Genomic DNA, 27,713 nt, shown 5'->3' with positions numbered 1-27,713 from the left:
TAAAAAGCACACTCTCTCCCCCCACGCTCCCTGTCACACTCCACCCCACCCCCCCATTTTGAAAAGCACGTTGCAGCCACATGAATGCTGGGATAGCTGCCCATAATGCACCGCTCCCAACACAACTGCAAATGTTGCAAGTGTGGCCACGCCACTGAGCTGTCAGTGTGGACAGACTGCAGCGCTTTCCCTACTCAGCTGTACGAAGACAGGTTTACGTCATAGCGCTGTACAGCTGCAAGTGTAGCCAAGGCCTAAGTCTCCCCCACATGCTTACCAGAGTAGAAGGAATTAATGTAGGTAGGTGCCTTAATAGGCAAATGATTTTCAAAACAGGTCCCCATCTCATAAAATACCTGCACTGGACTACTTAGTGAAAGTCTGAAGTCCAGAGAGCAGAAAATTTGGGATTGTTGATTTATACAATTATAAAAAATCTTTATAGAATGCACTCTTCATTTATAATGGTTAGCGTGCTAGTGGTGTTCAACAGCACACGCCATTAAACAGGCAACACTCATGCTTTTAGTTTATGAAGAGAAAATGAATTAACTTTTTTAAGTTGTAAGAGTGCAATTTAACTGTTTTTGTAAGGTGTTCTTGGATTACATGACAAAATTTAGTTATACAATGGTCCCCTTCAAAAGATGCTCAGTTGCCTTAGGTAATTAAATAATGTTATCTCAGTATTTTCAGTAGATATTGCCTTCTTTGTGTATAGGGAAGTACATTATAGGAAACATTTACATAAGCTGAGGTAATGTTATGTAGCTGCATAAGGTAAAACTGGAAAGCTTTTAAGGGAAGCCACTGCATCATAATGTAGGATTAGGAAGAATATAGTTTTACCTATCTGCATTACACATGCTTCTCAATAGTAGATTTTTTTTTTTTTAAAGTGGGTCATAGCCAGGAAGATCAGTTTGGTGGAATGCTCATAAATTTACTGTGATTATGTTCTTGCTCAGAAAAGCCTGGCAAAATCAAGGGGCAAAAATATGACCTGCAACTATGAATAAACTCTGAATGTGGCAGTGCAAGAGACCTAACAGATTTCCTACCATCGAGAAGGCACATATGACTGTTGTGCAGTTATACTAGACACTGTGCTATTGTGTGAACTCAGCTGAATTAGGGTATTGTGAGGAAGGGTTTCTCCTCTTGTTTCGTTTTTAGAACAGACATGGTCGTTGCATCGCTGCATATCCCATATAGACAAAGACCATTCATTATTTTTTCCTATTTCCTTGCTGAGCTAATTGTTGTCATGTTTTCCTTCTAGTACCAAATTGCTGCAAGGAATACTTCATTCCGGCAACCAGGGAAAGTGCTTGGATGTGCAAAGTAAGTGTTTTATTTCTCTCTGTGGTGTGATAAAATGTACAGTATGTTGTGACTGACGTTAAAAGGAATGAGGTATTGACTTCAAGGTTGACTTGCTCTTTAAAAATATAAACAAACTCAAAGCAACAGTTGGGTGACATTCAGTATACAGTATTACTGAGATTCCTTTGCAGCAAGACCTAGCATGCAAGAATATATAGGTACAAGTCAAAATAAGTTGCCTTTGTAAATGGTAGTATCCATGCAATACAAAATAATTGTAACAAATTCACAGCTAGCAGCACCAATGAAAACTGCTTCCAGAAAAAATATTGCAAATGTGTAGGGAATAAAGGGGTGGGTGGGTGTGTCAATAAAGAGGGAAGCCAAAAGTGGGAGAGGAATCTTTTTTTTCCTCTCTCCTCTTCCTTGTCTCTCCTCCTCTCCTGCTTCAGGAACTCTGGTGGAAAACTGTCTTATGCTCTCTCTTCAATGCTCATTTTACTTCATTGAGTTAGCAGCTCTACCAGTTAAATAATGCAGCCTTCCCAATTTTAAATGGAGGAAAAGAGAGCTAGACCAAATGTTACTGTGCATGGTTAATAATGCATATCCAATAAGGAACAGCTCTTTGTAAATTTTCAGTTAGTTGTGTATTGGACACTAGGTTAATCTATCCAGCCTCCAATTTGTCATGTTTGCAATTTGCAGTCATAATTTGACTCACCTGTCGGAACAGCAGAGAACAATGATACAATTAGAGGTAGGTCCACAAGATGGCAATGTTTTGAAAGTCTTTAAAATGATGAACGCACAAGCTGCTGTTGATAAAAGAAACATTGTCACATATTAACTGTCTTTTTGTATCATGGTTGCCAAGTGTCTGTCTTGTTGCACAGCCTGAATTCTAAACTTTCCCCCAAAAGGAAGACTATTATACATCTACACTATTATAGGTTTGTTTGTTTTTAAATAAAAACACCTTCTAGCATGCGGTGTAGTGCTGTCAAAAGTATATGCACACATTCAGTCTCTCTTGGCAAGGTACAGAGAGTACAGTTCACTGTATGGCATTATATCTTATAACACATTATATTTTATGTAGTTATGCACTTAACATATACATAAAATGACATATCCCTGCTCAGAAACTTCTAGTTTGTAACCCACCTGCCAATGCTTGAAAGTCTGTCAATGTTTCCATTTATAAAGTCTGACTTTGATGGGGGCATATGGCATGTCTCACTTGCTAGAATATTTTATTTATGTTGTATATTTTAGCAAAGATGAGCCATATTTTTCCTGTACTCTATAAACAATGTTAAGGCTTGTTTCACAAGGGAACTAGGGAGATGGTTCAACTGTTGACTAAGGGTTTTGAATATCTTGAAACAGCTCAGACATACTTGTAAAAAGGTGCTACAAATGCACAGCTGATGGTTTTTCAAATCAGTAGGAGCGGAGACCTGAATGTTTGCAGATAATTGGGATATGTTGATAGGTTAGGATTAGAACAATTCCTAGGAAATGAATAATTGAAGCTCAGCCTTGTTTAACAGGGGGCTAGGGAGAGGGAGCAGTTAAAAGAACATAAGAACATAAGAAAGGCCGTACTGGGTCAGACCAAAGGTCCATCTAGCCCAGTATCTGTCTACCGACAGTGGCCAATGCCAGGTGCCCCAGAGGGAGTGAACCTAACAGGCAATGATCAAGTGATCTCTCTCCTGCCATCCATCTCCATCCTCTGACGAACAGAGGCTAGGGACACCATTCTTACCCATCCTGGCTAATAGCCATTTATGGACTTAGCCACCATGAATTTATCCAGTCCCCTTTTAAACATTGTTATAGTCCTAGCCTTCACAACCTCCTCAGGTAAGGAGTTCCACAAGTTGACTGTGCGCTGCGTGAAGAAGAACTTCCTTTTATTTGTTTTAAACCTGCTGCCTATTAATTTCATTTGGTGACCCCTAGTTCTTGTATTATGGGAATAAGTAAATAACTTTTCCTTATCCACTTTCTCAACATCACTCATGATTTTATATACCTCTGTCATGTCCCCCCTTAGTCTTCTCTTTTCCAAACTGAAGAGTCCTAGCCTCTTTAATCTTTCCTCATATGGGACCCTCTCTAAACCCTTAATCATTTTAGTTGCTCTTTTCTGAACGTTTTCTAGTGCTAGAATATCTTTTTTGAGGTGAGGAGACCACATCTGTACACAGTATTCGAGATGTGGGCGTACCATGGATTTATATAAGGGCAATAATATATTCTCAGTCTTATTCTCTATCCCCTTTTTAATTATTCCTAACATCCTGTTTGCTTTTTTGACCGCCTCTGCACACTGCGTGGACATCTTTAGAGAACTATCCACGATGACGCCAAGATCTTTTTCCTGACTCGTTGTAGCTAAATTAGCCCCCATCATGTTGTATGTATTGTTGGGGTTATTTTTTCCAATGTGCATTACTTTACATTTATCCACATTAAATTTCATTTGCCATTTTGCTGCCCAATCACTTAGTTTTGTGAGATCTTTTTGAAGAACTTCAAAATCTGCTTTGGTCTTAACTATCTTGAGTAGTTTAGTATCATCTGCAAACTTTGCCACCTCACTGTTTACCCCTTTCTCCAGATCATTTATGAATAAATTGAATAGGATTGGTCCTAGGACTGACCCTTGGGGAACACCACTAGTTACCCCTCTCCATTCTGAGAATTTACCATTAATTCCTACCCTTTGTTCCCTGTCCTTTAACCAGTTCTCAATCCATGAAAGGACCTTCCCTTTTATCCCATGACAGCTTAATTTACGTAAGAGCCTTTGGTGAGGGACCTTGTCAAAGGCTTTCTGGAAATCTAAGTACACTATGTCCACCGGATCCCCCTTGTCCACATGTTTGTTGACCCCTTCAAAGAACTCTAATAGATTAGTAAGACACGATTTCCCTTTACAGAAACCATGTTGACTATTGCTCAAGAGTTTATGTTTTTCTATGTGTCTGACAATTTTGTTCTTTACTATTGTTTCAACTAATTTGCCCGGTACTGACGTTAGACTTACCGGTCTGTAATTGCCGGGATCACCCCTAGAGCCCTTTTTAAATATTGGCGTTACATTAGCTAACTTCCAGTCATTGGGTACCGAAGCCGATTTAAAGGACAGGTTACAAACCTTAGTTAATAGTTCCGCAACTTCACATTTGAGTTCTTTCAGAACTCTTGGGTGAATGCCATCTGGTCCCGGTGACTTGTTAATGTTGAGTTTATCAATTAATTCCAAAACCTCCTCTAGTGATACTTCAATCTGTGACAGTTCCTCAGATTTGTCACCTACAAAAGCCAGCTCAGGTTTGGGAATCTCCCTAACATCCTCAGCCGTGAAGACTGAAGCAAAGAATCCATTTAGTTTCTCCGCAATGACTTTATCATCTTTAAGCGCTCCTTTTGTATTTTCATCATCAAAGGGCCCCACTGGTTGTTTAGCAGGCTTCCTGCTTCTGATGTACTTAAAAAACATTTTGTTATTACCTTTGGAGTTTTTGGCTAGCCGTTCTTCAAACTCCTCTTTGGCTTTTCTTATTACACTCTTGCACTTAAGTTGGCAGTGTTTGTGCAGAAGACTGAAACCATGATAGGGAGAGCTGCAAGGGGATAACTGCAGACTTTAGAAGCTATGAGAATGAAGTGATGAGAGCTGAGAGAATTTGAGGAACCAGAAGAGAGATGCAGTATATTTAAGCTGGGAGTTTTCATATTAAGACCAGTGGATAATTGCTATAGCACAAAAGAAGCTGAAAGAGGCCTGGAATGAGTCAAAGATGAAACAAAGGATCTGGGCCCCATGAAGAAGCTGAGAAACTCAAAGCTGTAGAAATTCTAATGGATTTCCTCCACTTGCACCTTGTTTTTAACAGTGGTAGGGCTGCACCAGTGGAAGTGCCTAATGTAGAGTGGCCATAGCATTTTAATCACGTATTTTCTAACCCTGCTCAAAACATGTCTGGATGACACTTTTAAAACACTCACAGCTGCAATCAATCTGATTATACTAGTATTCCCATAGGTGATTGTGGAACAGTAGGAAATCTGAAGAAAACTACTAGTGTAGAGGCAACCGGGATATATAGTCTACTTTACAAAAGTCTGCTTGTGACTACACATTGCCTAATAAAACTTATCTTGGACATACAGATTTCCTGGAGTGACTAGTCCCACCTTCAGACCAACAGGCAGCTTTCCAGGGTATTCCCTCTGGTCTCTGCCTACTCTGTAGTCTTTCCTCCCCAAATCCCTGGAACTTTGTAGCACACTGAATATCAAAATAAAGTCCCAGCCGCCAGCTTTTTAATACCAGAGGTTCATCATATTGCTATAAAGGTAGCTGTACTGTAGCTGAATATGGACCAAATCCAGGTTTCACATATCAATATGCAATGGAATTTTGATGTACTTTCATGCTTCCTTTGATAACTCAATGATGGTTTGTGGGTTTTTTGTTTAACCGTTAAAGTTGTAGGGATAGCAATCTAGGGAAGGAAGTTCAACTATCCAGGCAGTTTTACAACTTTCATTTAGAATACTCCCCCAGGATATGTAGAAAAAGTTTTCATTGGCAGTTAAACATACAATGCATTAAGCAAGGAATTTTAAAACAATAGATTTAGAATGCATCCTAACAACAAAAAACATTGCTGTTTCTATGGTGCTTTAGAGTACATGTTTACTTGCAGTTATTCAGTATTTTCTGGCTAGCAGTACAGGCAGCCAAAAGCATCTCAGTGTGGATTAGAAAACAGAATTTGTTCAGGAAAGGAACACAATAAAACAACTTCAATATCCTGGCAGGTTTTCTTTGCTTCACTACAGCTAAAACTTTCTAAATCTATTTGATAAGAGGCTTTCATTATTTGCTCTGCTGCTTGCATGTGGAAAAGTTATGCATAGTTACTGGAAAGCAGGAAGAGTAGAGGAACACAGTCTTTCCTTCCAGGCGGGGGGAAAAAGTTCCTCTACTTTTGCATCTTCATTATTAGCCAGAGGGTGTCACTAAAACAAATCACTTTAATCCTTTGGCTGAATGCATCGCTTTCACAGCATTTCCATCCTGTGGAAACTGATTGGGTCTCCCAAAAGGCAGTGCAGGGTAACATCCTATGACAGTCACAACTGCATGAAGACACAATTGTTTTTATGGTCAATTTTGATTTAACATGAGAAGAGAGCTGTAGTTTGGATCTAAATTTTGAACCTAAAGGACAAAGTTAACTTGAATGGAATGTTTGTTTATGGCTTCACACTAACCAGTATCCTTTCCCTGCCTTACTTAGTAACTGAACAACCTAAATATCCTTTTATGGTCTTGTCTGAAAATGTTCTGAACCATAGGGTGACTTTTTTCCCTCACTGTCCTAATACCAGGAATTATCCCACAGGAGTTCATCAATGCAACTGACTCATTTAAAAAAAAAACCACCACAGTAATTTTTAAAAAATGCAACATATGTATGCTTTTGTTCAAAGTTAATGACAGTCCATTCCAATGGCCAAGCTATCAATGTTAACTATAACTCAAAACTATTAAATATATGGGTTTTTGTTACCTTGCATTAAAGAAAATCAGCACATAATTTTCTAACATCATGAACAAAATATATTATTGTAATATCATAGCTATATTTTTGTGTTTAAAATACTTAAAAGACGGGTTTTTTACAATAGAGCAACCGAAATTCATAGTAATAAGACCCATTTAGGTTATTGAATTTTGTTACTTTGTTGCTATTCAAAAATATGCATAAAATAAATGGACAATAAAGTAAGGATTATATCATTTTATGGGCTTTTGGTAAATGGATGCCAGATTCTAGTTGGTATATAGTGTACTGCATTTTGTCCATTTCAACAATGTATTCGTGTATTAAAGATACTTTAAGCAATGACTAAGTGCTCTTGCAGACTGAGTAGAGAAATCTTCGATTGCTCTGCTTCTGCGATTCAGCAGTTTAAGAAAACCAACCTGCTTGCCAGAGCTGGCTCACTGGAAATATTTGTGACTCAATATGGCACACTCAGATTTTGCAGAAACAAGTTTTCATTTTAGAAAAAAGTTTCTACCTCTTACAGAACCTTCCAAATGTGAGCAGAGTATAATCCAATGCAATGCTTTCTTCCTCAGTCTGCAGGCAGCCTGAAACAAGACAGGGGTGGTATTTTCCCCAAACTAACCCCATTAATCTTACTAGAGCAGTGGTGGGCAACCCGTGGCCCGCAGGCCGAACGCAGCCCATCAGGGTAATCCGCTGGCAGGCCACAAGACTGCGCTGCTTCCCGCAGCTTCCATTGGCCAGGAATGGCGAACCGCAGCCACTGGGAGCTGCAGGAGACTGTGCTTGCAGATGGTCAATGTAAACAAACTGTCTCACGGCCTGCCAGCAGATTACCCTGACGGGCCACAGGTTGCCCAAAACTGTACTAGTGTACAAAACATACTGGTGATACTTAAAATATCACCAACTATTTAATTGTTGATCATTTTAGCAGATGGAAGGGGAGTGATGGGTAATTATTGGGAGCTGCTGCAGGGAAGGATCTGCAGAGGGAAGAAAGAAGGGACACAGGGAATAGGAAGAGAAATGAAAGAAACATGGGGAAGGAAGAGAAACAAAGGGCTGAAATAGCAGTTGTCCTAAAGGTGAGCATATTTTCCCCCCAAGTGACATTGATGAGTGTGACAAAGACCTGGACATGTAACTAAAAATTTAGCTACTGTATAAGGGCTATCTTCTGTTCCTCCCTTAGTGCAAATTTCTCATTGACATCTGTGGGAGATCAGGTGTGGAATGAAGGAAGCACATAGTCCTAAATGTGTGCTCCTGCCACAGGGCCATAATTAGAAATGGAGTTCAATCCTCTCCACAGAATGTTTGACAGCCTGCTTTAGTCATAATCTTTCTTACATTAATTCTTTAAGAAATGTAGTGGGAACATCAGATGGAGGGTCTTCTAAAGTATAGTAGTTGCCTTTAACATTTCCAATTTTGCCTTGCAAGAAGATAACATTACCGCAGTGTAACTGAAGCTTGCCTATACTAAGAATGGAGAATGCCCAGGGAATAGCATGAATGTTGAGGGAGCAGTATTTAATTGCATCAGGCAACTGAATATTAAGCACTTCAGTGTTGCCAGTCCCACACATTCAGAAATCATGATTCAGGTGCCTCAAACCATGAGATTGACTGATTTAAAAATTGAAATAAATATAAATACCTTTGGGATCTTTTTATTTGACTTTTGGTTGTGGAATCTTTAAGGGTCCACTTGTGTCCACACTGCTCTCTGCAAGCAGGAGGGTTAGCAGCTTGTTTTTATTAAATGAAAGGTTAGATTCTCATGTAATTACATCATTCCAGGAGCTGGGGGCTTGAGAAAATCACCAATATTATGAGACTCACAATAAAATCTCAAGTGTTGGGATCACTGGGGTCAGGTGGATGTGACAAATTTCTCACCTAATGTTAACTCTAAATGTTGTCTTCATGTATAAAAAGTTAGATGCTGTGTATAATAATCACCTGCTCAGCCTACGTAGAGTTGTTCTGTCATAACTAGTAGTGTGACTAAGCCACTATCGTGTGGGCTACAATTTTTATTACAATAGAAGATGGTATAAAGCAAAGCAAAGATAAAGGAGTAGATATTCAAAGTGCCTTTTGTGTTTCAATAGGAATAGGGTACCTAAAGTACTCTTTGACTTTAAAAATCCCCCTCCAAAAGATTATATAACTTTAAGTGGCATGGCTATAATTTAATTCCTAAACTACCCAGAAAAAATCATTCCCCCCCCCTACAAACTTATTACAGCAGGACCCTGATAGTGCCTACTAGTTAAGATTGCAAATTGGCTTCCATTGGAGTACCACCCATTTATATAAGGCTCAAATTTGGCTCATTCTCTTTAATTGTCTAATCAGGCTGTCTAATTGTCTAATCAGGGGATACACATGTGCAAGGCTCTAGAAAACACCACTGCATTATATTGTATGTAAAATAAGATTATCACATAATTAATGGCTATCATTATGCATACATACAAAGGATAGGGTTGCCAACTTTCTAACCGCACAAAACCGAACATTCCTGCCCCATCCCCTCCCTGAGGTCCCACCCCCACTCACTCCATCCCCCCTCCCTCCATCACTCGCTCTCCCCCACCCTCACACACTTTCTCCGGACTGGGGCAGGGAGTATAGGGTGTGGGAGGGAGTTCAGGGTGCGGGCTCTGGCTGGACGGCGCTTACCTCAGGCAACTCCCAGAAGTGGCCGGCATGTCCAGCTCCTAGGTGGAGGGGCCAGAGGGCTCTGCGCGCTGCCTGGGCCCGCAGACGCTCCCCCCGCAACTCCCATTGGCCGTGGTTCCCAGTCAATGGGAGCTGTGGAGTTGGCGCTCAGGGCGGGGGCAGATCATGGAGCCCCCATGGCCATCCCTGTGCCTAAGAGCCGGACATGCCGGCTGCTTCCAGGAGCTGTGCAGAGCCAGGGCAGGCAGGGAGCCTGCCTTAGCCCCACTGTGCCACCGACCGGACTTTTAGCAGACTAGAGCTGCCAGGGTCCTTTTTCGACCGGGTGTTCTGGTTGAAAACCGGACACCTGGCAACCCTAACAAAGAAGCAGAGTTAAGATTGTGCATTCAACCTTTACTTTCACATTTCCTAACTTGACTTCTTAACTAAGACTTTAGTGTGTGTGTGTGTGTGTGTGTGTGTGTTTTGTATTTAACGTAAGAACAAGTTACATGTAATCCTTCTTTCTTAAGTCTAAACCCTGTGTTTGACAGGTGGGTCATTGGTTAATGAAAGGAAGTAAATCCAGCTCTCTATCTTCCCAATAAGATGTATGTAGTTTCGGTATGCCCCTGTCTACTCAAAATGGAGGCACTTACATTTTTAATGGAGTTCTATCTTTATGAGGAGAGAGATGAGCTTTATATTGGATTGGTTCTGCTCTATAAAAATTTGTTTTTAACTATAGTTCTTTAGCAGACATCACACTTGACCTATATATGCTTGTTCCTGGATGTGTGGCAGTGTTAATTGCATTCTGCTGTAGCCTTTTACCATTTTTAATTTAGTCAAATTTAAATTACATTTAATTATATATTCATTTATATTTACTTGTGTATTGCTAACAAAGCCTTCTTCCTTCTTTATGCATCCTCCCCTCAATACTTGAGCATGACTTTTTCTTGTCAACAGGCTTCTGAAAATCACTTATCCCTTTCAGGACATCAGCCTCCACCCTGACCCTTTTTTTCCCCTCTAAATACTCCATTAAGGACACCTTCTGCTAAATCTGAATTTCAGGGCTGCAAAAAAATGTACAGCAGCTCTAAGTATAGTTGCCTGTAGCAAGTGAGTGTACAAATACACATAAGCAAGAACACAGAGAATGTACAGTTTTAGTAAATAGATTAGTTTCTTCCAATAAGCTGTATTAAGGTATTCATGAAATCATGTGTGCTTAATATGACTCAGAACTCTCAAATGTCTTTTAAGAAATATCCTTCAGTTTGGATGCAAATTTCTTTACATCCTCTGAAAACTTTTCATTGTCTTGGTTTTGTTATCACAGTGTGCTAACATGAATGTCTCACTAAAGAGCTGAACTTCATGCATAATGTTGTTTTCTGTTCATTTGAAATTTTCTCGTTAATAACACTTAGCATTTATTCAGTATTTTAGTGTTGTGCAAACATTAATCCTCATCAATCATGTGAAAAGGGAAAGTACTACTTTCATCTTATATAGATGTTAGGGAAACTAAGACACTGGTTGCATGACTTAACTGGTCAGTGGTAGAATTGTGGTTAGAACTCTAATTCCTGGCTCTCAGACCAGTCTTCAGTGTGCTAAGCTATGCAGTCTTGTTTCTGTGCTATTTTTGCAGCCTTCTCTAACCTTTCAAAGGGCGAACCCTATAGATATTTTAACAACCAAGAGGTATTTTTGAGGCTTAATTTGCTAGCTTGTGAAGTGCTTTTAGGTTCTCTGGTGAAAGGCTTTGTATAATGGAAGTGCTTGTGTACTCTAGGGCTTGCAAAATATTAATCCGCTAGCACTCCAAGCCATAACAGATTGGTAAACACTATAAGCAGCAAGGTAGGAAATGACAGATTTTAAAATTAACTGATATCAAAGAACTAGACATGTAGTTCAGATTAGATGTAAGCAATAAGTAGCCTGAAATGCATTTTTAAAAAGTACCTAACAGTAAGAGAATCCATGATAAAATCTGCCCTCTAGATACAGCATGGTGAAGTGATTCAACCAAGAAGATTAAGAGTGTTTCATGGTTCCCAATAGTCTAGTACTGTATTCTTCTTAAGTGCTTGCATATGACCATTCCAATGTAGGTGTGTGCACAGCCCACACACAGTTGCTGGAATTCTTTCCCTTAGTGGTATCCATAGGGTGAGCTCCAGCGCCCTCTAGTGCCGTGCGCTTATAGCACTGGTATAAAGGGCCCTGCCGACCCTGCATCCCTTCAGTTCCTTCTTACCACCTGTGACAGTTGCTGGAACTACTCTTTGCTTCAGGCAAACTTCCCAGTAGACATTTTCTCTTCTTTTCCAGTGTATATACCCTGTTATAGTTGTGATCGTTTAGTTTTTGTAGTAGTTGGACTCATTCATGCTTAGTTAGCAAGGTTCATCTGCTTCCTGCTGCCAGGGCATGCCTTGATCACCGGGCTTCAAGTCCTGCGCTTCCTGCAGCAAGTCTATGCCATTGAGCAACCCTCACTAGAGCTGTCTCAAGTGCTTAGGGCAGCGGTTCTTAAACTTCAGTAACCTGAGGACCCCCATTTTTTATTTAAAAATTTGCCATGGACCCCCAAGCTCCACGCTCAGCCCCAGGCCCTGCCCTCACTCCACCCCTGCCCCTCCTCTTCCCTGCCTCTTTCCGTCCCCAAGCGCCCCTGTCCCCCTTCTCCCCCTCCCTTCCAGCACCTCTCCAGTGTTTAGGAGGTGCTGGGAGGAAGGGGGAGGAGTTGATCAGCGGGGCCAGATGGACCCCAGTTTGAGAGATGCTGGCTTAGGAGAGTCTCACAGAAAGGACCACTGCCAAATCTGCAAGGACTTCAAACCTCACACTAAAAAGAACCAGGAAGCGAGATTGAAGGTCCTTCTCACAGACACAGCCCTAAGACCCGCTTCTGAGCTGTGCTTGGACTCGGGACCAAGTACCTCAGCTTCGGTGCAGAGCGTTTTCCCCCCCCCCCCACTGGTCATGAATCTTGGCACTGGTCCCCATCCCCAGTGCCCAAGAAGAAGCATAGGAAACAGTCAGGAGAAGAGTTGATCCCCAGTGCCAAATTCAAGCAGGCATGGGGACCAGGATAGAGCGATGTCCGCATGGGGCCGCACTTTCGCCCTGGCACTGCAACAGCCGGTACCGATGGCTCCAGTACCTATGTAGGACCCACTGACTCTGGCGTCTGAGACACTGTCCTCAGGCAGACAGCGTGCCTGTCAGTTCACGGTGCCGTCTACTCTGGAGGTGTTTGCAGCAGCCAGGGACCTACTTTCATTTCCAGTTCCTGTGTCCCTGGTGGCACAGGACTTGGCACTGCTGTACTGTTGAGTGGCAGGGAACCCTTCCCCAGCCATCCTCCAGTACCACGACTGCCCTCTAGGGGGAAACCCCCTCATGGTAGCCTCATCGCAGGCTAATCTGCAGCACTGATCACCAGCACCAAAGGGGTCTGCACAACTCTGGTCACCATGCTGGGACTCTTCGTCTTCATCAGAGTCAGAAGTGGGATCCTACTCTTCCCGTCATCGCAGCCGCCCATGCTGCTCCCTGGGCACTCCTACTCCATTGTGCCCCCAAGCACAGGGGTACCACCAAGTGCTTGGCCACTGGGTCCATGGGGGCCGGCACCCATGCAATGGCCCTTCTGGAACCCTTGGGGGTTCCCCCAAGGTCAAGGCACTCTCTTGAGGTGCTCCTACTTGGTGACCTCAGAGCAGAGCACCTCTGGTACCTCACTGTGTGACCCCCGATCCAGACTCTGGTACCAAGCCTGGTACCGAGCCTCAAGAAGAGGCCCCGCGAGTCCTGGTCAATACAGAGGGAGGAGTGGAGGCCCCTCAGCCGGTCCTAGACTCCTCTTCCCCACTGCCACCACAGCCTCATCTGGGGATGTCCCCATCACAAGATGACCACAATGCTTACCAAGACTTATTAAAGCGGGTGGCCTCGAATCTAGGCATCCAGGCAGAGGTGGTCAATGTGTGTCCAAACATTGAAGTGGGCTCATGGTTGCAGTCGTTGAAGTTTTCCCCAGGAGGTACCACAAAACCTCCAAGATCTTCCCTTTTGAAGGGTCCTTGTGCTTTTCAGAGCAAACTGATGGTAGGCTCCATAGGCTTAAGGACTCTAAGGTGACCCTGAAATCCCTGGGGCTATATACTCCAGCGGCATCCAGGAAGCATTACAGACCCCAACAGACTGGCTATTATTTTGCTCAGCCAGGACCAGCAGAGGAGGAAGAGCAGTGGATTCAGGCGTAGACCTCCTCCGCCGGCCTCCTCAGCAGGGCCGATACAGGCCACCCCCAAACACTCAGGGAGCTTGAAGCACTCATTTTGGTGAGAAGCTCAAGGTTGACGTTTCAATCCAATTGTCCCTCTGTTTTTGAACCACCTGTCCCACTTCAATGTTTGGACACACATTAATTCAGACTGTTGGGTACTCAGCACAGTAGAGTGGGATACACCCTACAGTTTGTGGTTACCCTGCCCCATCCCTCTTCAGGGACCCTTCTCAGGAGCAACTGTTGGAACAAGAAGTCCAATCCCTCCTTTGGGTGGGAGTCATAGGAGAGGTTCCACATCACCTAAGAGAAAAGGGGTTCTATTCATGTTATTTCCTAATCCCGAAAGCCCAGGGTGGTCTCAGACCTATCCTAGACCTGCATTGTCTCAACCACTATCTCAAGAGCTTAAAGTTCCGCATGATCAACCTGGCTTCCATCATTCCCTCTCTGCATCTGGGGGACTGATATGCCACCCTCAGTTTAAAGGACACATACTTCCACATATCAATTTTTTTTCCCCCAAGGACACAGAATGTTCCTAAAATTGGTATGTACTTGGTTCACAATGAGTTTGTGGTGCTTCCATTTGGCCTGTCAGCCACTCCACAGGTTTTCACCAAATACTGTATATGGCAGTGGTGGTGGCTTTTCTCAAGAAATGGAGTGCACATCTTCACATCTCTCAAGGACTGGCTAGTCAGTGGCCAGTCCAGAGCTCAAGTGGAATCCAACTTCCATCTCATCCAATCAACCTTCCAGGCCCTAGGTCTACCGATAAACACCCAAAAATCCACCCTTGTCCTGATGCAGAGGATAGAGTACATCAATGCGGTTCTTGACTTCATTCAGAAAGAGCCTTGCTTCCAGAAGACCATTTTCGAGCAGTCACGGTCTTGATAAATCCCATCCAGTCACAACTGCTTGAAAATGTCTGCTTTCTGGGCCACATGGCATCATGCATTTGCGTAGTGTAACATGCAAGGCTGTGTCTCAGACCTCTCCAAACATGGCCGGCCATGGTGTATTCACATTCATGGCATCATCTGGATTCAGTGCTCACCGTGCCCGCTCAAGTCCTCGATTTACTGACTTGGTGGCTGAACTACCACATGGGTTGTGTGCCCTTTCCATGGTTCCAACCATCGATGTCTCTAGTCTCACACATCAGCACTGGGCTGGGGAGCCCACTTAGGGTCCCTCAAGACTCAAGGTCTATTGTCCCCAGAAGAGCTCTCTCTTCATCTCGGTGTCAGAGAGCTCAGGCTGGTCCGCCTAGCCTGCCAACTATTCCTGCCCCATATTACGAACAAAGTCGTTTGGGTTCTCAGACAGTGCAACTACCATGTTCTACATCAACAGGCAGGGCGGAGCTCACTCCTCCCTGCCCCATGTCAGAAAGCAATCCAGCTGTGGGATTCTGCATAACCCATTCAATCCATCTCGAGGTGTTGGATCTCCTGGGAGCACAGAACCAGCTGGCGGATCACCTCAGCAGGTCTTACTCCTCTCACCATGAATGGTCCCTTTGGCCAGACAGCGGAAGGGACATTTTCCAACGGTGGGGGACTCCCCTTATAGACCTGTTTGCTACCTGCGACAACAGGAAATGCCACCACTTCTGTTCCCTGTGAGGCCACAGCCCAGGATCTCTTACGGTCACCTTCCTGCTATCATGAGTAGATCACCTGTATTATGCTTTTCTTCCTATCCTGACGATACACAAGGTTCTGATGAAGATCAAGCGGGACCGGGCACGGAACATTCTCATAGCCCCAGGATGGCCCAGGCAGCATTGGTTTACCACCCTGTTATTCCTCTCAATGGAAACCCCGCTCCTGCTTCTGCTACACCCAGACTTCATCTCCCGAGACCATGGTCAGCTGCTCCATCTGAACCTCAGCTCTCTTCATCTGATGGCCTGGAAGCTCCATGGCTGAATCCTGAGGAGCAAGCTTGCTTGGAGCAAGTCCATAGAGTTCTGCTAGGTAGTAGAAAACCCTCTACCAGGACCACTTACCTTGCAAAATGGAAGCGATTCTCCATCTGGTCCTCCCAACGCAGAGTTCCACCCATGCAATCCCCATTGCAACTCATATTGGAGTACTTTTTGCATCAGAAACAGGGTTTGGCTATTTCTTCAGTCAAGGTCCACCTACCAGCAATCTCTGCCTTCCATCCCTGGGTCAACGACTGGTCTGTCTTTTCCCCCTTTCGAGCCATTGGCAATGTGCTCGTTGGTGCACCTCTCCTGGACAGTGGCCTTCTTAGTGGCCATCCCCTCAGCCAGAAGGGTTTTGGAGATCTGTGCCCTCCTATCAGAGCCCCCATATATGATCTTCTTTAAAGATAAGGTGCTGTAGCCGTACCTGGCATTCCTCCTGAAAGTGGTTTCACAATTCCACAGCAGTCAAACGATCTTTCTACCAGTTTTCTTCCTGAAGCCACATGCAAACAGGGAGGAGCAATGTCCACACTCCTTGGGTGTTAGAATGCCAGGGCATGTCCATTTACAAAGAATCAAGCCATTTCGCAGATCAACCCAGCTGTTCATAGCAATAGCAAACAGGATGAAAGGCCTTCCCACCTCTGCCCTGAGAATCTCGTCCTGGATTACATTGTGCATATTGCAAGCTGGTTGGCATTCTGCCTCCAGCTAACCTAACTGCTTGTTCCACAAGATTGCAGGCCTCCTCCACTGTATTCCTAGCACAAGTTCCATAGAAAAAATAGCATAGAATATCAGGGTTGGAAGGGACCTCAGGAGGTCATCTAGTCCAACCCCCTGCTCAAAGCATGATCAATCCCCAGACAGATTTTTGCCTCAGATTGCCCCCTTAAGGATTGAACTCACAACCCTGGGTTTAGCAGGCCAATGCTCAAATCACTGAGCTATCCCTCCCCCCTCCTTCCTATTCAAGACATCTGCCGGGCAGCAACCTGGTCCTTTGGTGCACATGTTCTCAATACCCTATGCCATCACTCAGCAGGCCAAAGACAATGCTGACTTCAGCCATGCAGTCAGCTTGTTCTTGAACTCCAAGCCCACCTCCTGTGCAACTTCTTGAGTCACCTACATTGGAATAGACATGTGCAAGCACTCAAAGAAAAAACTGTTACTAACCATTCTGTAACTGTTGTTCTTTGAGATGTTATCAGAGTCAGCTGGTAAGAATAAACTGAGGGGGCACAGGCTCGGCAGGGCCCTTTATCCAGGTTCTATGAGTGTGCGGCACCAGAGAATGCGGGAGCCGACCCGATGGACACCACTAAGGGAAAAAACTCCAGCAACTGTGCTCAGGGTGTGAATACACCTACATTGGAATGGACATGTACAACACCTCTTGAAGAACAGTTACAGAAAGGTTAGTAATCATGAGGCTTTTTGAGTATATTAGCAGATTGAAGTGTATTATTGATACTTGCTTTTAATAAGCATGTTATATCCTTTTGTTGTTCATGTGGCTGTTCTTTGGTAGGAATGTTAGACTTGTAGCACAGAGCTGGGAGTCAGGAGACCTGGGGTTTACCCCTGGCTATGACACAAGTTTTGTCCTTATGACCTGAGAGGCATAGGGCTTTAATAGGTGCCGCAGTTGCTCAGCACCTCTGAGAACCAGATCATTAACATCTGTGTCTGTTTTCACATCTGTAAAATGAAGATAACTGCCAAAGGGATGTTGAGATGAAGTTCATTATTCTTTGTAAAGTACTAAAGATGAAAGCACTAAAAAAAAATTGCACAACAATGTTGTGTAATTTCTTGATAGTGTAATTTAGTGAGATCCAGGGAGTGGAACACTTGCTGTAAATTCCTTTTTCTTCAGGGAGAATATGTAATACTGTGACATATGGAAGTGGAAATTGTCTGTAATATTTTTTTGAATCCTAGGTATGCCTCAGTTTCCCTCTGTATGTTGCATGGCTACCCAGGGGGTGCCAAAGGGTTAACACTGCTCCTGGAACAGTGCAGGAGACAGTGTCACCTCCCTGTCTGGGTAAAATGAATAGTAATTAAAGAACTGGCTCAAACCAACCCAAATCAAAAGAGGGTTCAGCAAGACAGACACCCCAATGACTGAACAATCAAAACCTAACAACAGGAAACCCCAGCAGATAGGTCTTGTGAACTGAGCTGGAGAACAAGGTGTCAGGTGACTAGAAGAAGGGGCTGATATTTTGGAGGGACTCAAGAACCCAGCCATGAGGGGACATGGGGAGAGAGCCAGAGATGGAATCCACCATAGCTTGGCTGGCTCATCATGACATTGGCTTGGCCAGGATGGGCTGGCTTCAGTTCACCCCTCTGTGCTAACCTGAGGACTTTCAGATTCTGTGTGCCAGGTGACTAAAAAATGGTTAACTTGTTGTGAAAAGACTGTCACTGTCAATACTCACTGAGAGCACTGTGCCCTGAAGGGGGACAGTAACAGCCTCCCATAGGATTCTGGTTCTCTCTGAGAGACCGGGATTGCTGGTGTCGAAGGCCCAATCTGAGTCTTGGAGACTATGGGTTTGGGCCTGTGGAAGTGTGTGGGTTCTTGGGGCCCAGCACATTAAAGGAGTCACTCCCAGGAGACTGGGTACAGGCTGGGGCATAGCCAGACCTTGTGACTCTGACAAATACTCATTGTATTAACAACATAAGAAAACTGTTCATGGAATTCGTTGTTCACAGTAAGGAAGTAATCACTTCTTAAAGTGTCAGCCTTCTATCTTCATTTTTCTTAAGCATGTTACAGCTTCTTGACAGGGGTTGGCAAATGTAATGCTCATTGTGTTAGATTACAATTCCTGTGCAACTCTAACTCACAAGAGTCCTACCACTGATTCTAGACATGTTAGTATTGTATGCTGGGCCAGCTTCTAATGATTGAATTTTACTCCGTGTGATGCATTTAACAGTTTTATTGAACAATTCCAAAATGTTTACATTTCCTCTGCTCCTTATGTAGCCTTTGTACACCTGCAACAGGTATTTGTGTGAGGGATTAAATTTCTTTTACTGTGTGCATAAATGAAATGACCATTAACTGCAAAACATTTCACAATCAGAATCTTGCAGTGTACTAGGAACAGAGAATTACCAGTCCCAAGAGCCAGCATTCACTTTTTTGGAATCCATTGTGTAACATAAGGGCCAACTCATTATTTCAATTCAACAAGTGAGTTACAGCATTACAATGATTGCTTGGTGTATGTTACCTTGTTGGCAGGCAAGTGAGATGTAGGGATGCCAGACTCACATTTTGGAAAAGTGCTCCCTTCTTTGTCACACAAAGCTACTGACAATTCTATGTCACACAAAGCTAACTAACCTTTTTTTAAACCATTGCCTGGTGAAAGTGCCAGTTGGCTTAAAAGGCTCTCAGAGAATGTGTTTATCTCCCAATGAGGAACACAAGACATGACTTCATGCAGCTTCTTAAATCAGAAGACCAATGCCACTTCTTATCTGTTCTGATTTTTTTCCTTTTGCACTTTTCCAGCTCCAACTTGGGCCACTTAGGGACAAAATTGAGTGTTTAGGAAGTGGAGAGCAGCTCTAAAATTCCTTAACAGTTTGAAATCCATCATGAGTCCTTTTATACTTTACCTTCTCCCCCTGCCAGATATTCTCTGCTGTTCCCCCAGGCTTCCAGCCTGACGCCACATTTATTTTATAGATTTGTTTTGTTTTGTCAAATGTAGATTTCAGTAGATCTGGGCACATTAAAATGAATAAAATCTGTACAACCTAAAAATTGGACCAAAGCTCAAAACAAGAACCCCTCTCTAGAACATCCCATCTGCCTCCCACCCAATCAAGCTCTTCTCGTCCCCAGAAAAAGTCTGGGAATCTAGATTACCTGAGTTACCCTCCCACCCCTAAAGGTGGTCTTCAGGTATGTCTACGCTGCAGTAAAACACCTGCAGCTAGCCTGGGTCAGCTGGCTCAGGCTGTGGGGCTGTAAAATTGAAGCATAGACATTTGGGATCAGGCTGGAGCCAGGGCTCTGAGATCCCATAGAGGGAAAGATCCCAGAGCCTGGGCTTCAGCCTGATCCTTAACATCTATGCTCTAATTTTACAGCCCAAGCCCTGTGAGCCTGAGCCAGCTGACCCAAGCCAGCTATAGGTGTTTTGTTGCAGTGTAGATGTACCCTTCATGTTGAGTACCATCCTCAAATTTTGGACATGGCAAACCAAAGTGAGGAAGCTAGTTCCAGCGTTGAGGACTTCTCCCTGCAAACACACTGGGCTGGACTCCGCTCTTTATTATGCCAGTATAAATGTGGAGCAACTCTGGATTTTGCATTGGAGTAAAACTGGTGTAAATAAGATGGGAATCAGGGTCCTGTCTCCAGCCCTTTTCCATTTACAATGAGGGACAGAGGGAAAGTTACTGCCTCAATTGATCTCAGCCCATTTATGACTTTATAGGTCAAAATCAGCACTTTTAAATTGTACCTAGAATTCAATTGAAATCAAATGCATACCACTGAACACAGGTGTAATATGCCCCTATAAGAATTCCATTGATTGTTGCTATGTCTGGAGGTAATGCAAGTAAGAGAATCCTTTTAATTTCTCAGACTGAACTTTCCTTCACTGGGTGTGTTCTGCTGTACTGTATAGTGCTTTCAGCTGATGGCTTTATAATGTTCTTAAGTAGCTGATGAAGTGTTTATTCATAAGAACACTCCGGATATTTGGTGCAGACTTCTTATAATTGGATAAGCAGGAGAGGTTTAGTGTACACTGAAGGCTGTATCTTTCTAGACAGTATCTGAGGGTGGTTTTTAGCTAAAGGACTTTTTGGCTTTATGGCCCAGTGGTGCTCAAGTTGGCTTGGGGAATGTCTAATTAAACATAATCTTTTCCATAACTTGTTTTCTTCAACCATGTGAATTGAAGCATAGTGTTTCATCTTGTGATCCATAGTATGGTGATGCATTTACCTGCTGCTGCTAATAATCTGAGTAAATAGCTCTAGTTCAGGGGGAGTATCTCCAGAATGTAATAACTTAGTTTAAAAATGCTTTTAATGTTGACCGTTTTCCGTAACTGTCTGTGACCAAAATGTTTGGATCTGTGAGCCACTGATTATTGTGGTAACTAGAGGATGGCTGCTGCTAAAAAGCATAGGTTCCCACAGGCTAGGGGGAAGAGCATTAGCATGTGTATGAATTCCCTACTATGGGTCAGATCTTCAGCTGAGCACATTTGAAAAGCCAGCTTTAAGTGGCAAGCAGCTGAGTCTTTCCTGTTACTTTTCCTTACAGACACAGAACACTTTTAAAATATGAAACCTGACCCCTGGAATTTCAATATGCCCCATCTTTATAAAAAATAGAGATTGATTCCCTCATGGTAATGTGGTCCATGCACATGGTGTCCTTGGCAGCCTGCTTTCTCCAGAGCAAGCAAATAATTAAGGTCTATCCTGAAGTGGCAATAGGGGGCCTCATTTCTTATCTACAAGATAGCTGGAGGGATAAGGAACTGTTTAGTAAACCGCATGCTATGTTTCTTTCTCGGCATAATGCCAGAAATAGCCTTTACCATTTTGGTATGGTAGTGTTTAAACCTAATGTGACATAAACATTAAGGAATAGAGCAAGTACCCAAGGGGATTTTATCAGGTACTATGCAAGCCAATAAAGTTCATAAAAAGTCTAGGATCTGAATTTTCACTCCAACCCCTTTAACATCACCACTGGATTGTCCCTTTGAGTTAATCAGAGTGATGCTGGTCACATGTCATGGAAAAATGAGAGCTGAGTAGTTCTGTCTGCATAGCCTAGTTTAGCATGAATTTAAGCCACACAGTATATCACATCTGATTTGGTGTGCTCAATGTGTTGGTAACACTATTGTCAACTGCTATTAATTCCTTTAAAGTAAGCATTTATGTAACTCATGCATTTATGTGTAATGTATGTCATTAAATCAGTACAGTATTCTAATCTATTATAATCTGGCTCAAATCTATGCCCTATAATACAGATGTACAATCACATTTGTCTATTTCACACTTCAGTTAGGTGACATCTTATTGTGGGCTCCCTAACACAATAACAATTTTCTTTAACTATTTAGTAAACAGAAAACATCAACAGAAATTTTACATTCTAGATGCATATTTGGAAAGAAAATATACATCCTGATTCAGCCTAACTTTAAATAGGTAATATAAGTGAATAGTTCTACTGAGGTTAGTGGAACTACTCATGTGCTTAAAATGAAATACATGCCTAAGTAGCTTATCAGGGTCTAGCTGAACAGTTAAGATGTGTCCATGCCTTACTGAGTAACCATAATTTTATTATTGTAATCTTGTCCTAAACCTTCTCTTCCCCATTTATCACTTCTTTTTTAAATGTATTTAGTGTGTAAGCTCTTTCAAGCAGGGACATCTCTACAGGTTTGAAAAATACCCAACACACTTGAAGGTGCTAAAAGATAATTTTAAAAATAATTTTCTGAACTTTCATTTTGCTTTAAAATGTCTCAGTTGGTTTTTCTTCAGATAACTGTTCATTCCCTTGTAGTGAATTCAAAGAAAACAAGAATGACTGTTGAATGAACTAAGGAAATTGCATTGATTGGAAGTTCAGTGCATTGTTGCTTTACAAGTGATTGAGATGTTACCATCTAACGCTTCACATGAAATGAGCTTGATCTCACTCCACTTCCCAGTGGACAATTGTCCATATCACAACATTGGTCATAAAACCTAGCACTAACTGGAACCTTTGGTAGCCTTAGCAGAGAGGCCAAAGATTGAATGGGTATGTAGCTGGAGTTTGATCTCTAGTGGTTAGTGGTGAGCTCTACAGGCTGGAGTTGAGGCACGTTATGAAGATGGTGCAGGAAAGTTTATACTCTGATGTCTCTACCTTTTAAAGACACCATAATAGAGGCTCAACTTAAATGTATACCCCCAAATTAAAAAAAACATGGAGAACTAAAAAACTGCCACTATGGCTAAACAACACAGTAAAATAAGCTGAGAGAGGCAAAAAGACATCCTTTAAAAAGTGGAAGTTAAATCTGAGTGAGGAAAATAGAAAGGAGCATAAACTCTGGCAAGTGAAGTGTAAAAATATAATTAGGAAGGCCAAAAAAGAATTTGAAGAACAGCTAGCTAAAGACTCAAAAAGTAATAGTAAATTTTTTTTAAGTACATCAGAAGCAAGAAGCCTGATAAACAACCAGTGGGGCTACTGGAGAATCGAGAAGCTAAAGGAGCACTCAAGGCTGAGGACGTGAGGGAGATTCCCAAACCTGAGTCCTTCTTTTTAAGTGGCAAATCTGAGGAACTGTCCCAGATGGATGTGTCATTAGAGGAGGTTTTGGAACAAATTGATAAACTAAACAGTAATAAGTCACCAGGACCAGATGATATTCACCCAAGAGTTCTGAAGGAACTCAAATGTGAAATTGCAGAACTACTAACTTTGGTAAGTAACCTGTCCTTTTAGATCAGCTTCTGTACCAGATGACTGGAGGATAGCTAATGTGCTGCCAATTTTTTTAAAAGGCTCTTGAGGTGATTCCAGCAATTACAGGGTGGTAAGCCTAACTTCAGTACCAAGCAAATGGGTTGAAACTAAAGTAAAGAACAGAATTATCAGATTAACACAATTTGTTGGGGAACAGTCAACATGGTTTTTGTAAAGGGAAATGTTGCCTCACCAATCTACTAGAATTTTTTGATGGGATTAAGCATGTGGACAAGGTGGATCCAGGGGATATAGTGTACTTAGATTTTCAGAAAGCCTTTGACAAGGACCCTCACCAAAGGCTCTTAAGCAAAGTAAACTGTCATGGAATAAGTGGGAAGATTCTCTCATGGATCGGTAACAGGTTAAAAGATGAGAAACAAAGGGTAGGAATGAATAAATGGTCAGTTTTCACAGTGGAGAGAGGTATCCCTCAGGGGTCTGTACTGGGACAGTCCTATTCAACATATTCATAAATAATCTAGAAAAAGGGGTAAACAGTGAGGTGGCAAAATTTGCAGATGATACAAAACTACTCAAGATAGTTAAATCCCAGGCAGACTGCGAGGAGCTACAAAGGGATCTCGCGAAACTGGGTGACTGGGCAACAAAATGGCAGACGAAATTCAATGTTGATAAATGCAAAGTAATGCACACTGGAAAACATAATCCCAACTATACATATAAAATGATGGGGTCTAAATTAGCTGTTACCACTCAAGAAAGAGATCTTGGAATCATTGTGGATAGTTCTCTGAAAACAGCCAGTCAATGTGCAGCAGCAGTCAAAAAAGTGAACAGAATGTTGGGAATCATTAAGTAAGAGATAATAAGACAGAAAATATCATAGTGCCTCTATATAAATCCACGGTATGCCCACATCTTGAATACTGCGTACAGATGTGCCCCATCTCATAAAAGATGCATTGGAATTGGAAAAGGTTCAGAAGAGGACAACAAAAATGATTAGGGGTATGGAACAGCTTCCATATCATGAGAGATTAATAAGATTGGGACTTTTCAGCTTGGAAAAGAGACGACTAAGGGTGGATATGGTAGAGGTCTATAAAATCATTACTGGTGTGCAGAAAATAAATAAGGAAGTGTTATTTACTCCTTTTCATAACACAAGAGCTAGGGGTCAAAAAATGAAATTAATAGGTAGCAGGTTTAAACAAATAAAAGGAAGTATTTCTTCACACAATGCACAATCAACCTGTGGAACTCTTTGCCAGAGGGTGTTGTGAAGGCCAAGACTTATAACAGGATTCAAAAAAGAACTAGATAAATTCATGGAGGATAGGTCCATCAATGGTTATTAGCTAGGATGGGCAGGGATGGTGTCCCTAGCCTCTGTTTTGCCCGAAGCTGGGAATGCGTGACAGGGGATGGATCACTTGATGATTACTATGACTGTCGATTAATTGTAGTTAACTCACGCGATTAACTAAAAAAAATTAATTGCGATTTAAAAAAATCAATTGTGATTAATCACAGTTTTAATCACACTTACATTTCAATTGGTATTCTATTGTTTGTTAAATATTGTTTTTCTACATCTTCAAATATATTGATTTCAATTACAACACAGACTACAAAGTGTATAGTGTTCACTTTATATTATTTTTATTAAAAATACTTGCACTGTAAAAATGATAAAAGAAATAGTATTTTTCAATTACTTGTAGGAGGTGACAGTACCGTAGTGCAATCTCTTTATCATGAAAGCGCAACTTACAAATGTAGATTTTTTTTTTTTTGCTTTGTTACATAACTGCACTCAAACAAAACAATGTAAAATTTTAGAGCCTACAAGTCCGCTCAGTCCTACTTCTTGTGCAGCCAATTGTTAAGAGAAACAAGTTTATTTATGTTTACGGGAGATAATGCTGCCTGCTTCTTATTTACAGTGTCACCTGAAAGTGAGAACAGACGTTCACATGGCACTTTTGTTGCCGGCATTGCAAGGTATTTTTACGTGCCAGATATGCCCTTTCATGCTTTGGCCACCATTCCAGAGGACATGTGTCCATGCTGATGATGGGTTCTGCTTGATAACTATCCAAAGCAGTTCAGACCAACGCATGTTCATTTTCATCATCTGAGTCAGATGTCACCAGCAGAAGGTTGATTTTCTTTTTTGGAGGTTCGGGTTTTGTAGTTTCCACATCGGAGTGTTGCTCTTTTAAGACTTCTGAAAGCATGCTCCACACCCCGTCCCTCTCAGATTTTGGAAGGCACTTCAGATTCTTAAATCTTGGGTATAGTGCTTTATCTGTCTTTAGAAATCTCACATTGGTACCTTCTTTTCATTTTGTCAAATTTGCAGTGAAAGTGTTCATTTTAAGACCAACATGCTGGGCCATCATCCGAGACTGCTATAATTTGAAATATATGGCAGAACGCAGATAAAACACAGAGCAGGAGACATACAGTTCTCTCCCAAGGAGTTCAGTCACAAATTTAATTAATGCATTACTTTTTTAATGAAGAAGTAGGACTGAGTGGAATAGTAGGCTCTGAAGTTTTACATTTTTATTTTTGAATGCAGTTATTTTTTGTACATAACTCTACATTTGTAAGTTCAACTTTCATGATAAAGAGATTGCACTACAGTACTTGTATTAAGTGAATTGAAAAATACTATTTTACAGTGCAAATATTTATAATAAAAATAATTATAAAGTGAGCACTGTACACTTTGTATTCTGTGTTGTAATTGAAATCCATATATTTGAAAATGTGGAAAACATCCAAAAATATTTATATAAATGGTATTCTATTATTGTTTAACAGTGCGATTAATCGCAATTAATTTTTTTAATCGCTTGACAGCACTAATGATTACCTGTTCGGTTAATTTCCTCTGGGGCACCTGGCATTGGCCACTGTTGGAAGACAGGATACCGGGCTAGATGGACCTTTGGTCTGACCCAGTATGGCCGTTCTTATGTACCAATCTGTAGATAAACAGATGATGTCAAGCTGGGTCTACTCTAGGGAAGTTTTTTGCTGGTATACCTATACTGGCAACCCCTCCTAGTACAGATGCAGCAAAAAAGTGCTGCTGCCTACATAGCTTATAGTTCCTCACTTAAGCTATATCCACAAGTACTTTTTTGCCAGTATAACTTCATCTACACCAGGGCTTAGCCAGTATAAAATGTTGCCAAAAAATCACCCTGTAACCAACATTAGTACACTAGCAAGTTTCTTGTGTAGGCCTGTCCTTGGTTTTCTCATCATAAAAGATGGTCTAAAGCAGGGGCAGGCAAACTTTTTGGCCTGAGGGCCGCATCGGGTTTCGTAAATTGTATGGAGGACCGGTTAGAGGAGAGGGTCGTGGCTCGGCCCCCACTTCCTATCTGCCCCCCCTGGGACTCCTGCCCCATCCAACCCCCCCATTCCCTGATGGCCCCTCTGGGACCAATGCCCCTGGAACCCCCACCCCTGATGCCCCATCCAACCCCCCCTCCTTCCTGAGTGCCCCCCCGAGACTCCCGCCCCCGTTCAACCCCGTTTCCCACCCCAACCCCTATCCACACCCCCGCCCCCTAACCACCACCCCGAATTCCCCTGCCCTCTATCCAGCCCCCCCTGCCCCCTTACCACGCTGCCTGGAGCACCAGTGGCTGGCAGTGCTACAGCTGCGCTGCCTGGCTAGAGCCGGGCCATGCCGCCACCGCCACCACCACTCAGCACAGAGCACTGGGTCAGGCTGGGCTCTGCAGCTGCGCTGCCTCAGGAGCTCACAGCCCCGCCACCCAGAGCATTGCGCCGGCGATGGAGCAAGCGAGCTGAGGCTGCGGGGGTAGGGGCCGGGGTAGCCTCCTGGGCCAGGAGCTCGGGGGCTGGGCGGGATGGTCCCGTGGGCCGTAGTTTGCCCACCTCTGGTCTAAAGTCTTGATTACAGTATGTTTGAAGTATTTCTAAGTATTTCTAAAACCAAAAGTGTTTGTTTTTTACAGGGCTTAATATCACGTGTTTTTTGTTTTGGGGTTTTTTTTGTTTGGTTTTGTTTACCCATCCACACTGTGGGCTTTTGATAGTAATAATGAGACAGAGCACTAACTAGAATTGAGCTGAAAGTTCTGAGTAGAAAGAAGCAAATAGTGTTTTGAAAAATATTAAGTCATATTACCATTCACGCACTCCGTCCCCATGCTGGTATTGGTAAGAATGTAGAATGCTGACAAGAGACTTGTATTGGCTTTAGTGACTTGCTGGCTGGTTAAAATGTAGTATGATTGGACTTGCATCCCAATCTCTACTCGGAAGTAATGTAGTCCCTGGTGGCGGGAGTTAAGA

The 27,713-nt window shown here is 42.6% G+C and overlaps 1 protein-coding gene across 1 annotated transcript in view; it reads left to right on the top strand.

The window, feature by feature from the left end:
• The first annotated feature begins 1,308 nt into the window (after positions 1 to 1,308).
• MAPRE2 (microtubule associated protein RP/EB family member 2) overlaps positions 1,309 to 27,713 on the top strand; it is a 112,261-nt gene continuing 85,856 nt past the window's right edge. Inside the window, exon 1 of the mRNA XM_065398761.1 lies at positions 1,309 to 1,344. The gene's annotated coding sequence lies outside the window, so the exon portion shown is untranslated. The remainder of the gene's footprint in view (positions 1,345 to 27,713) is intronic.

This window comes from Emys orbicularis, chromosome 2, assembly GCF_028017835.1.
Source record: "Emys orbicularis isolate rEmyOrb1 chromosome 2, rEmyOrb1.hap1, whole genome shotgun sequence".
Lineage (NCBI taxonomy): Eukaryota > Metazoa > Chordata > Testudines > Emydidae > Emys > Emys orbicularis.
Note: the sequence above shows the minus strand (reverse complement) of the source record. Positions and strands in the feature narration are given on the sequence as shown.